The sequence below is a fragment of the Ovis canadensis genome, chromosome 4 (genome assembly GCF_042477335.2).
Source record: "Ovis canadensis isolate MfBH-ARS-UI-01 breed Bighorn chromosome 4, ARS-UI_OviCan_v2, whole genome shotgun sequence".
Taxonomy (NCBI): Eukaryota; Metazoa; Chordata; class Mammalia; order Artiodactyla; family Bovidae; genus Ovis; species Ovis canadensis.
In genome coordinates, this window is record NC_091248.1 from 62,883,097 (window position 1) to 62,895,287 (window position 12,191).

The window sequence follows — 12,191 nt, forward strand, 5'->3', positions numbered from 1 at the left end:
AATTAATTATTAGCTTTTGCTGGAGAAAACTAAGTACCTATAGAAGTAGATGATGCTATTTACCTATTCCAGGGGTATTTGAGTATCAAAAGCCATCCTGTGGAGAGAACAAGGTGGCAAAGGAGTAGGTGGATGTGGAGTACATCTCTCTCCATGGATATATCAGGAATACATCTTCAGACACAGAAACGCATGCAGAACATCAGCTGAAAGTGGACAGGAATATCTGACTAACAGAAAAGAATATACAGAACCATGCAAAACTCAGTGGGATGAAGGAACTAGGAGGTAAAAAGAGTGTTAGTAGGACTAGACCTGCCCTCGGCGGGTGGGGGAACTGAAGCAGGGGTCCTATCACATCAGGGCAATTGTCTCAGTCAGAGGAGAAACATTTAAGGTTGAGAGGGAAACAGCTGATCTGTGACAGCCTAAATGGAGTGAGAATCAGACAGTCCTTGCCGCAGCCGTACATGCCCCAGACAGGGACATAGATCCCCTGGAAGACGCAGTGGCTGGGAACTAGAGTTTAGGAATCATGGAGCAATTCCAGGGCAAGGGCTGCTGTTAACTGCAGAGAGACAGATCCAGGGAGGGTGAGAGGGGAGATTGCGGTGGTAAATGCCTGCGGAGGAAAGCCAGGCAGACATGGAAGAAAGGGGATACGGCTGAGTCATGCGTAGGGGGTGGAGCCATCACCATAGCCTCTCTCCCCCAACATGCCAGCATCGGCAGCTGAACAATAGAGAGGCTGGCCCATCAAATGCCTGAAGCACCGAACTACAGAGTAGGACCCCACCCAGGGTGCCCCTTTAAGTGCCTGACTTGCTGATCTACAGAGTAGGACCCCAGCCAGGCCCCCCGACTCTATGTGCCTGACATAGGGAACAATAGAGAAGGACCCCAGGCAAGGGAGCCCTGAGTGCCTGAACCGGTGGAGTTACAAATACTGGCCAAAGAGGCCTTCTGATCACCGGCTACAAGAGGCTAGAAAAAAAGACTCTGATAGGGCCATAACTCCTGTAGCAGAGGCAGTCCATGTCCCTGCACACTTGGCACTGTCAGGGTCCCCATAAGCCAAGCAGCTGTGCCACCTTCACACTCAACTCTCACTGGGGCAGAGCTCCCACAGACAGAGAAAGGTCCAAACCTAAGCCCTCCAGGGCAGCCTCAGGAACAAACCCCAGTGGAGGACCCACATGCAGAGGTGGAAATAAAACCACAGTTGAAACTCAGGGGCAGTTGACTAAGGAATAAGACCCAAAACTTTTCCACCAGCTGTACAAGCTGCAGATTAAATCCACAGGATCAGCTAGGGTCTAGGTCTAGACTTCGGGTCTATGGAATACGTAAAAGGTCATTGAAAGCTTCCACAAAAGAAAAAGCACTAGTTCTGGTAGCTGTGGATACTGGAGGTGAGAACACAGAGGAGTAGGGCCAGATTAGAATCTGAGCTACCCCCACAACAGGACCAGAGATCAGCACAATATTGGAGGGCATCCTAGGGAGGTGAGGTGGACTGTGACTCCCAGCAAAGGAAAGGACTCTGACAGCAGTGACTCAAGAAAAACATTTATTATTCTTATGTTTTGATTTGTCCTGTAGATTCTGTTAGATTTCTTTTTCTTTTTTCCCCTCCTTTTCCTCCCCTCTCTGTTGTTGTTGATTTTATTGGCACTATGAAATCCAATTAAGCTTTTGAGCTTTTTTTTTCCTCAGTCACATTTTTTTGTTGTTGTTGTTCCATTTTTTGTTATAAACCTCTGCCTCTATGTTGGGCTTTTGCAGTTCTGGGGAGTTTTCCTTTTTTTTCTTTTCTCTTTTTAAATTTTAATTTTTTAAACCTATTATTATTTTTTCTAATCTATTCCTTTGTTTGCTTTTCCTATTCTTTTCCCCTTGCAGTTAATCTTTAATGTATACAAATATTTTTAATGTATACAAATATTTTTATCTACTTCTATTAAACTTTGCATATCCATTTTTTCTTTTTTTTGTTTCCTTTCCTTTCAACATATTAGTTTTATTTTCGTTGTTTTATTCCCCACTTGGCATCTTGCTTTAGTTTTGTTTTCCAGTTTGTGCTTTAGTTAGTTTTGTTCTTAACTGGTAAATATAATTATGATTTCATTTGTTCACCAGATCTATTGTACTTTATTTCTGCTTGTTTTGACTTTGCTCATGGGTGTATATGTATATGTGTATATTCCATTATTTTAATTATTATTTTCCTGATTTTGCAACTGCCATTTGTCTGAGATTCATCTTTGTTTTCTTGTTTTTGGATATTTGTTTTAATCTCAGTGCCATAACAAACCACTTGCAGAATCTTTGTTCCTGACTAGAGATCAAGCCCTGAGCCTTTGGAGTGGGAGCACTGACTCTAAGACCCTAGACTACCAGAGAACTAACCCCAGGGAGTATTGAATAGTGAGAACTCACACAAAGGCAACCACTGGAATACAAGATTTGGCATCATCCCACCACCACTGGCACCCTGTGCAGGACACCTCATCTAAACAATAAACAAAACAAAAATACAAGCCCAATCATCAGTAGACAGGATTACCACTTCACTCAGCCTTGTCCATCAGAGGACAAACAAACAAATAAACAAACACTCAGCACAAATCTCACCCTATAATAAGCTTACACAAACCACTGGACCAATCTTCAGTTCAATTCACTTCAGTCGCTCAGTCGTGTCTGACTCTGCGACCCCATGAATCGCAGCACGCCAGGCCTCCCTGTCCATCACCAACTCCCGAAGTTCACTCAGACTCACGTCCATTGAGTCCGTGATTCCATCCAGCCATCTCATCCTCTGTTGTCCCCTTCTCCTCCTGCCCCCAATCCCTCCCAGCATCAGAGTCTTTTCCAATGAGTCAACTCTTCCCATAAGTTGGCCAAAGTACTGGAGTTTCAGCTTTAGCATCATTCCTTCCAAAGAAATCCCAGGGCTGATCTCTTTCAGAATGGACTGAAGAGCAGAATAACGTGAAAAGAATGAAAAGAACTGAGGATAGCCTCAGAGACCTCTGGGACAATATAAAACATACCAACATTCAAATTATAGGTGTCCCAGAAGAAGAGAAAAAGAAACTTTATGAGAAAATTTTTGAAGAGATTATAGTTGAAAATTTCCCCAACATGGAAAAGGAAATAGTCAAGTTCAAGAGGCACAAAGAGTCCCATATAGGATAAACCCAAGGAGAAACACCCAAGACACATACTAAGAAAACTAACAAAGACTAAACACAAAGAAAGAATATTAAAAGCAGCAAGGGAGAAGCAATAAGTGGCATACAAGGGAAGCCCATACACTTAACAGCTGATCTTTCAGCAGAAACTCTGCAGGCCAGAAGGGAATGGCGATATATTTAAAGTACTGAAAGGGAAAAATCTACAACCAAGATTACTGTACCCAGCAAGGATCTCATTCAAAACTGATGGAGAAATCAAAAGCTTTTCAGAAAAGGAAAAGTTATAAGAATTCAGTACCACCAAACCAGCTTTACAACAAATGTTAAAGGGACTTATATAGTCAAAATATACAACAGAAGAAAAAAGATCTACAAAATCAATCCCAAACAATTAAGAAAATGGCAATAGGAACATATATATATCAATAATTATTTCAAATAAAAATGGATTAAATACTCCAACCAAAAGACACAGACTGGATGAAGAGATTAAAAAAAAAAAACAAGACCCATATATATGCTGTCTACAAGAAACCCACTTCAGACCTCAAGACACCTACAGATTGAAAGAGAGAGGATGGAAAAATATATTGCATGCAAATGGGAAGCAACAGAGAGCTAGAATAGAAATCCTCATATCAGATAAAATAGACCTTAAAATGAAGATTACAAGAGGTAAATAGGGAAAAGAGTATGTCAAGGCTGTATATTGTCACCCTGCTTATTTAACTTATATGCAGAGTGCATCATGAGAAACACTGGGCTGGATGAAGCACAAGCTGGAATCAAGATTGCCAGGGGAAATATCAATCACCTCAGATATGCAGATGACACCACCCTTATGGCAGAAAGCAAAGAAGAACTAATGAGCTTCTTTATAAAAGTGAAAGAGGAGAGTGGAAAAGTTGGCTTAAAGCTCAGCATTCAGAAAACGAAGATCATAGCATCCAGTCCCATTACTTCGTGGCAAATAGGTGGGTAAACAGTGTAAACAGTGACAGATTTTATATTTGGGGGCTCCAAAATCACTGTAGATGGTAACTGCAGCCATGAAATTAAAAGACACTTGCTCCTTGGAAGGAAAGTTATGACCAACCTAGACAACATATTAAAAAGCAGAGACATTACTTTGCCCAAAAATGTCTGTCTAGTAAAAGCTGTGGTTTTGCCAGTAGTCATGTAAGGATGTGAGTGTCAGACTATAGAGAAAGCAGAGCGTGGAAGAATTGATGCTTTTGAACTGTGGTGTTGGAGAAGACTCTTGAGAGTCCCTTGGACTTCAAGGAGATCCAACCAGTCCATCCTAAAGGAAATCAGTCCTGAATATTCATTGGAAGGACTGATGCTGAAGCTGAAACTCCAATACTTTGGCCACCTGATGCAAAGAACTGATTCATTTGAAAAGACCCTGATGCTGGGAAAGATTGAAGGCAGGAGGAGAAGGGGATGACAGAGGATGAAATGGTGGATGGCATCACCAACTTGATGGACATGAGTTTGAGTGAACTCTGGAGTTGGTGATGGACAAGGAGGCCTGGCGTGCTGCAGTCCATGGGGTCACAAAGAGTCAGACAGAACTGAGAGAATGAATTGACTGACTGACTCACTCTACATATAAGTTAAATAAACAGGGTGACAAGATACAGCCTTGACATACTCCTATCCCTATTTGGAACCAGTCTGTTGTTACAGTTCTGTTCTAACTGTTGCTTCCTGACCTGCATACAGATATCTCAGGAGGCAGGTCAGGTGGTCTGGTATTCCCATCTCTTGAAGAATTTTCCACAGTTTGTTATGATCCACACAGTTAAAGGCTTAGTTATAGTCAATAAAGCATAAATAGATGTTTTTCTGGAACTTTCTTGCCTTTTCAATGACCCAGTGGATGTTGGCAATTTGACCTCTGGATCCTCTTCCTTTTCTAAATCCAGTTTGAACATCTAGAAGTACACGGTTCGTGTACTGTTGAAGCCTGGCATGGAGAATTTTGAGCATTACTTTGCTAACATGTGAGATGAGTGCAATTGTGTGGTTCAGTTCAGTTCAGTCACTCAGTCGTGTCTGATTCTTTGTGACTCCATGAATCGCAGCAAGCCAGGCCTCACTGTCCATCACCAACTCCCGGAGTTTACCCAAACTCATGTCCATTGAGGCAGTGATGCCATCCTATGTCGTACCCTTTTCTTCCCACCCTCAATCTTTCCCAGCATCAGAGTCTTTTCAAATGAATCATCTGTTTGCATCAGGTGGCCAAAATATTGGAGTTTCAGCTTCAACAACAGTCCTTTGTAGTTTGAGCATTCTTTGGCATTGCCTTTCTTTGGGATTGGCATGAAAACTGGCCTCTTCCAGTCCTATGGCCACTGCTGAGGTTTCTAAATTTGCTGGCATATTGAGGGCAGCACTTTCACAGCATCATCTTTTAGGATTCGAAATACCTTAACTGGAATTCCAGGATGTCTGGCTCTAGATGAATGATCACACCATCATGATATCTGGGTCGTGAAGCTCTTTTTTGTATAGTCCTTCTGTGTATTCTTGCCACCTCTTCTTAACATCTTCTGCTTCTGTTAGGTCCCTACAATTTCTGTCCTTTTTTGAGCCCATCTTTGCATGAAATGTTCCTTGGTATCTCTAATTTTTTTGAAAAGATCTCTAGTCTTTCCCATTCTGTTGTTTTCCTCTTTTTCTTTGCGTTGATCGCTGAGGAAGGCTTTCTTATCTCTCCTTGCTATTCTTTGGAACTCTGCATTCAGATGCTTATATCTTTCCTTTGCTCCTCTGCTTTTCGCTTCTCTCCTTTTCACAGCTATTTGTAAGGCCTCCTCAGACAGCCATTTTGCTTTTTTCATTTCTTTTCCATGGGGATGGTCTTGATCCCTATCTCCTGTACAATGTCACGAACCTCCATCCATAGTTCATCAGGCACTCTGTCTATCAGATCTAGTCCCTTAAATCTATTTCTCACTTCTACTGTTTAGTCATAAGGGATTTGATTTAGGTCATACCTGAATGGTCTACATAGCAACTGTATCAATTTACATTCCCACCAACAGTGCAAGAAGGTTCCCTTTTCTCCACACCCTCTCCAGAATTTATTGCTTGTAGATTTTTTGATGATGGCCATTCTGACCTGCATAAGATGATACCTCACTATACCCTGAGGAAGAGTTGACTCATTGGAAAAGACTCTAATGCTGGGAGGGATTGGGGGCAGCAGTGCTGGGGTCCAGCCCCGGTGGATCCAGGGTGATTCGAAGGTGGGGGGACGGTGTCGGCGTCTTTGGAAAAATACATATTTAATTACAGATATAGAGAGAGATTAGAAATGGATAGTGTAGTAGGAAGATTAGTGGAGAAAAAGAGGCTGAATAACTTGGATTACATGGAATAGCATCCATGCTCCAGATGGGAATTCAGCCAGAAAAAACGAGGAGCAAGAAAGAACGACATGGGGGTATCAGTCTTTCCGGAAACTGATCCCACTTCTTTATTTTTGGGTTTGCTTATATACCTTTTGTTACACATAGGGATGAATACAGAGTCACGCGGGGGTCAGCAGTCCTGACCTTTATCAAAATCAGGTGCTTCACATAAATGTATAAAAAAATGGTCTTAGGGATATTACATCATCTTCTGGCCATGAGTGAGACCTGCTGACATTTTATGATCCTTTCCTTTCTGATAACCTAAAAACTTATTTTTTCCAAGGGTGTTTTTTCTTAAACCAGGCACCACCCTCCAAATAAAGTTACATTCCTATAGGGTGAGGGTGTAGTGAGTTACAATCAAGAAAGGACTTTATTCAACCCGAGGTTAACATGATTAATCTTAAAGGTTAATAGTTATTTCTCCTATATGCTTAAAGGTTAATGCTTATTTCTCCTATATGCTAGTTATATTCATTATAAGGGCAGGGAACATGGAGATTTAGCAGCAAACATCAGCCCAACAAATGAAAATCCTTTCACCAATGCTCCCCTTAAGATCTATTTAGTCTTAAGATAGTGATAAAGTTACATTTTTACATAGCAAGGACACAGTGATTTATAACAAAGCACAGTGATCTATTACAAAAGAGAAAATCCATTAACTCAAAAATCCAGTGTTGCTAACATCAAAAACTACTATATTTCCTTTTCTATATCCCAAATACATTGATTAATATATTCCCAGGTGCCTAAGGATATGGAGGCCTGGCAGCAATCATTGACTCAACAAGAAGAAAAAGCCCTATGCTAATTAAGACTCTCAAAATACTCCAAAACTCTCTGTGCTGTTTATGGCTAAGAGGTAGTAAACAAGCACATGGCAGGAGTATGGATAATCCTGTCACACAAGCTAGTCTGTCAGCAGAGAGGTTTGACCTGAGACATCCTTGTCCCACCCAGAGCAGGGAATTAGCAGCAATTATTGACACAACAAATGAAAAGCCCTTCACCAATATAATCCTAATCAACCCACTATACTAATAATTTCTAACTCCCCTAAAGAATTTGCCTTTAGTAAGTCTAAAACATCTCATGCCTCTCAGATTGGGAGGCTGTAAACAATCACATGTGGCCAGAGGAACCTATACAGGCGGGCTAGATAACCTTCAGAAGAGTCCGTAAGCTGAAACACTCTTGTCACGCCCAGGAATTTTTATTGCCTTGGAGCTGCACGTTTATTCCTTCTCCGAGAGAAACGGTTATGGGGGAGAGCCCCCCATAAAGTCAGAGGTGCAGGTGAGAGCATAAAACAGACTCTGGTTTTGGGGCTAGATGCTCGGGAACAGGGGGTTTCCTGAGGCTTGATCACGCCTTTGTGTATGCCAAGCCTCCTTCCTCATGACCTTTGCCATGGGCGGAGTTCCTCACGCTGGCCCCCAGCACAGGAGGGAAAAGGGACGACAGAGGATGAGATGGCTGGATGGCATCACTGACTCGATGGACATGAGTCTGAGTGAACTCTGGGAGTTGATGATGGACAGGGAGGCCTGGCGTGCTGCAATTCATGGGGTCCAAAGAGTCGGACACGACTGAGTGACTGAACTGAACTGAACTGACAAGGGTATAGTAATCAATACCATGTGATACTGACATAAGAATAGACATATAGATCAATAGGCTAGAATTGAGTCCAATTTAAAAATGAGTAAAGGATCAGAATAGACATTTCTCTAAAGAAAATATGAAATATCAATAAGCACAGGAAAAGTTGCTCAGGATTTTTAGCCATCAAGGAAATGTAAATCAAACTCTCAGTTAAATGCCACTTCCTACCCACTGGGACAGTTATAATAAAAAAGAATAATGAACATTGGTGAGGATGTGGGGAAACTGAAACCCTCATACACTACTGGTGGAAATGTAAAATGGCACAGCTGCTTTGGAAAACAGTCTGGTGGTTCCTCAAAAGATCAAACATCAAATTACTATATGTGTGTGTCAGTCCCTCAGTCGGGTCCGACTCTTTGTGACCCCATGGACAGGAGCCTGCCAGGCTCCTCTGTCCATGGAATTCTGATCCAGCAATTCCATTCTTAGATATATAAGAATGAGATATAAGAGAAATAAAAACTATGTCCAGAAAAAACCTGGTACAAAATATTCATAGAAGCATTATTTACAACAGGCAAAAATTAGAAACAACACAAAATTCACCAGTTGATGAATGTATTAAAATGTAGTTTATAATTGAATATTATTCAGCAATAGAAAGAATAAAGTATTATTATGCTATAGCATGGGTGAACCTTGAAAACGCTGTGCAGTTTATGTGAAAGAAGCCAGTCACAAGGGTCACAAAGGGCATGTATTGTATGATTTCATTGATATTTAATGTCCAGATTTGGCAAATCCGACACACACATATAGTATATACAGACAGAAAGTAGATAAGTAGTTACCCAGGCCAGGGGCAGGGTGTGCTAGGGAGGAAATGGGGAGTGACTGTTCATGGTAATGGGGTTTCTTTTTGACATGATAAAAATAAACTAAAATTGATTGTGATGATGGTTACATAATTCTGTCACTATACTAATAAAGTATACACTTAAGTGGGTGAATTGTATGGCATGTGAATTATATCTCAATAAAACTTTTATATTAAAAAAAAAAGAGAATGTGTAGGGCTTCCCTGGTGGCTCAGTGGTAAAGAGCCTGCCTGTGAATACAGGAGACACCAGTTTCCTCCCTGACTCCGGAGGATACCACATGCTGCAAACAAGTAAGCCAGTGCGCCACAGCTATTGAGCCTGTGCTCTGGAGTTCGGGAGCCACAACCTCCCTTCCATGTGCCACAGCTCCTGAAGCCTGTACACCCTAGGGCCCGTGCTCTGTAACACGTGTAGTCACCACAGTGAACAGCCCATGCACCACCCCTAGAGAGCAGACCCTGCTCTTTGCGACTAGAGAAAATGCCCACACAGCAGTGAAGCCCCAGCATAGCCAAAAATAAACAAACAAAATTATATATAAAAAAGGAAAGTCTATATGCGTGTAACTGAGTCACTTTGCTGTAGGGCAGAGATTGGCACAGAATTGTAAATCATCTATACTTCAGTGAAAACCAAACATTTTAAAATAAATAAATAAATATAAGTCGGCGATAATATCAGGAAATTTCAATGCTTCTATCATTTTCTGAACTTTAAGATCAGAAGAGTTAACAATTTATTATTTTCAACTTACCTATTTTGCTTTCATCAGTGACCTCTTTGGATTGGATACTAGATGAAAATCTGTTCTGTTTACTGGCTTTAAGAAAAGGAGCATCCATCAAGTACCTCAGTAAACCACTCCAGTTCTGACAACAACTCCACGAACCAACAGTCTTCCCTAAGACCAACCTCTTCTTAGATTTTTGGCTAAGATTAATTTCCCTTAGGGAGAAAGATTAATACAGTAATTACAATGTTTCTTTTTCCTCTTTTTTGGTGTTTCTCTTTCTAATCTAGAACCATAACTGTGGTCACATCATGCCTCTGCTCTATTGGTATCATGTTGGGCTTGATTCTTTATTGCAAACACTGAGTAAAAGTCCCTCATCTTAGGACAAAAGTGATGCTGTACAGATAAATGACTTGCTCCCTGCTTTCATTTCTCTCTGATATTATTCCTTTTTTCCTTATAATATTTATTTATTCACTTGGCTGTGACGGGTCTTTGTTGCAGCACGGGGATATTTAGTTGTGGAATGCAAACTCTTAGTTGCAGTGTGTGGGATCTATTCCCCGACAAGGAATTAAATCCAGGCCTCCTGCATTGGGAGTGCAGAGTCTTAGCCACTGGACCACCAGGGAAGACCCTCTGTCATTATAAAATGAGACTATCTGATCATGTCAATTTCAAGGAATACTATGATAAATGAATCACACATAAAAAGAAAATGATTACCTAGTAGCAACAGCATCATTTTAAAACATGATATGATACTGATTACTATTTTATAGCTTTGCCAAACCCAAAAGATCTTGTCTTCTTTCTGTGAGCGCTTTTAAGTGCCTTAATTAAAGGTTATTAACTTTTTTACTATACCACAGCCTTCTGAAAATCTGAAACTAGTATAGTCAAAGCTATTGTTTTTCCAGTAGTCATGTATGAACATGAGAGTTGGACCATAAAGAAGGCTAAGTGCCAAAGAATTCATGCTTTTGAACTGTGGTGCTGGAGAAGACTCTTGAGAATCACTAAGACAGCAAGGAGATCAAACCAGTCAATCCTAAAGGAAATTAACCCTAAATATTCATTGGTAGGACTGATGATGAAGGTGATGCTCCATCTAATTACTTTGGCCACCTAACGCAAAGAGCCAACTCATTGGAAAAGCCCTGATGCTAGGAAAGATTGAGGGCAGGAGGAGAAGAGGGTGACAGAGGATGAGATGGTGGGATGGCGTTGCTGACTCAATGGACATGAGTTTGAGCAAACTCCAGAGGATAATGAAGAACAAGGAAGTCTGGTGTGCTGCAGTCCTTGGGGTTGCAAAGAGTCAGACATGACTTAGCAACTGAACAACAACAACGGTGACTGCAGAGTGTGCGGAAAAGGTTTGAAAAAGTACCTTTTCTTAGGAGAGTTCTCTGAGAAGATAGAAAGGAGGAAGAGAAGAGTGACAGGTAAAAGCGAATATGAAGCTTTTAATTTGGCGTTCTATCAATTTTCTTTCCACCCAGCATATTTAGATGGGAGTCTGTCCTCAGTTTATACTTCATATTCATTGCCTCTGAAGCTGTCCTAGAGAGTTCTGGCTGAGGTGTTTCCCATCTAGAAAACTTTAATAATGGATCATGGAATAACTATAATTTATTTTAATGCAATAAGAGCTTGCCACGCTATGATAGCTTTTTCTCCTGATTATGTTGTGCTTAATTTATGCTTTTTTCAGATTTTCACCCTAATGAAATCCTTGTTTCCTTAAAACTGTGAAGTTTTTGTCTTTAAGTGAAATTCCATTGCGGCACAAGGCTTATTGAAAGCTTTGTCGCTGTAAGGATAAAGAAGATGACTTGGCTACAACACTCTAGGATCTTAGAATATAAGGAGGGGATAAAGGGACAAACAACTTAGACACAAGCCAGAGCATGACAAGTGTCAGCCGTCAATATTGGTATTTAGTTGATGATTTTCCCCAAACTTTCCTTCCCTGTTTAATTCCCAGTGGCAAGTAAGAATTTGAATAAAATGCAAATATTGCATTGGCCAAAAGTTTGTTCGGGTTTTTCTTTTTTCTTTCTTTTGATGTGGACTAGTTTTATTGATTGTGGACAGGCTTTATTGAAGTTGTGACAATATTGCTTCTGTTTTGGGTGCATGCTCCGTCATATCTGACTGTTTGCGACCCTATGGACTGGGGACCAGCAGGCTCCTCTGTCTATGGGATTCTCCAGGCAAGAATACTGGAGTGGGTTGCCATGCTCTCCTCCAGGGGATCTTCCAACTCAGGTATCAAACAGGATTCTTTACCACTGAGCCACTGGAGAAGCCCTTGCTTCTGCTCTATGTTTTG

At 41.1% G+C, this 12,191-nt stretch overlaps 1 long non-coding RNA gene across 2 annotated transcripts in view; it reads left to right on the forward strand.

Annotated features, from left to right (window-relative positions):
- The first annotated feature begins 11,123 nt into the window (after positions 1-11,123).
- LOC138439288 (uncharacterized) overlaps positions 11,124-12,191 on the forward strand; it is a 50,490-nt gene continuing 49,422 nt past the window's right edge. The window contains exon 1 of one of the 2 annotated variants that reach the window (XR_011256670.1): positions 11,124-11,301. This is a non-coding gene — a long non-coding RNA (uncharacterized lncRNA). The remainder of the gene's footprint in view (positions 11,302-12,191) is intronic. The other variant, XR_011256671.1, reaches the window with a different exon arrangement.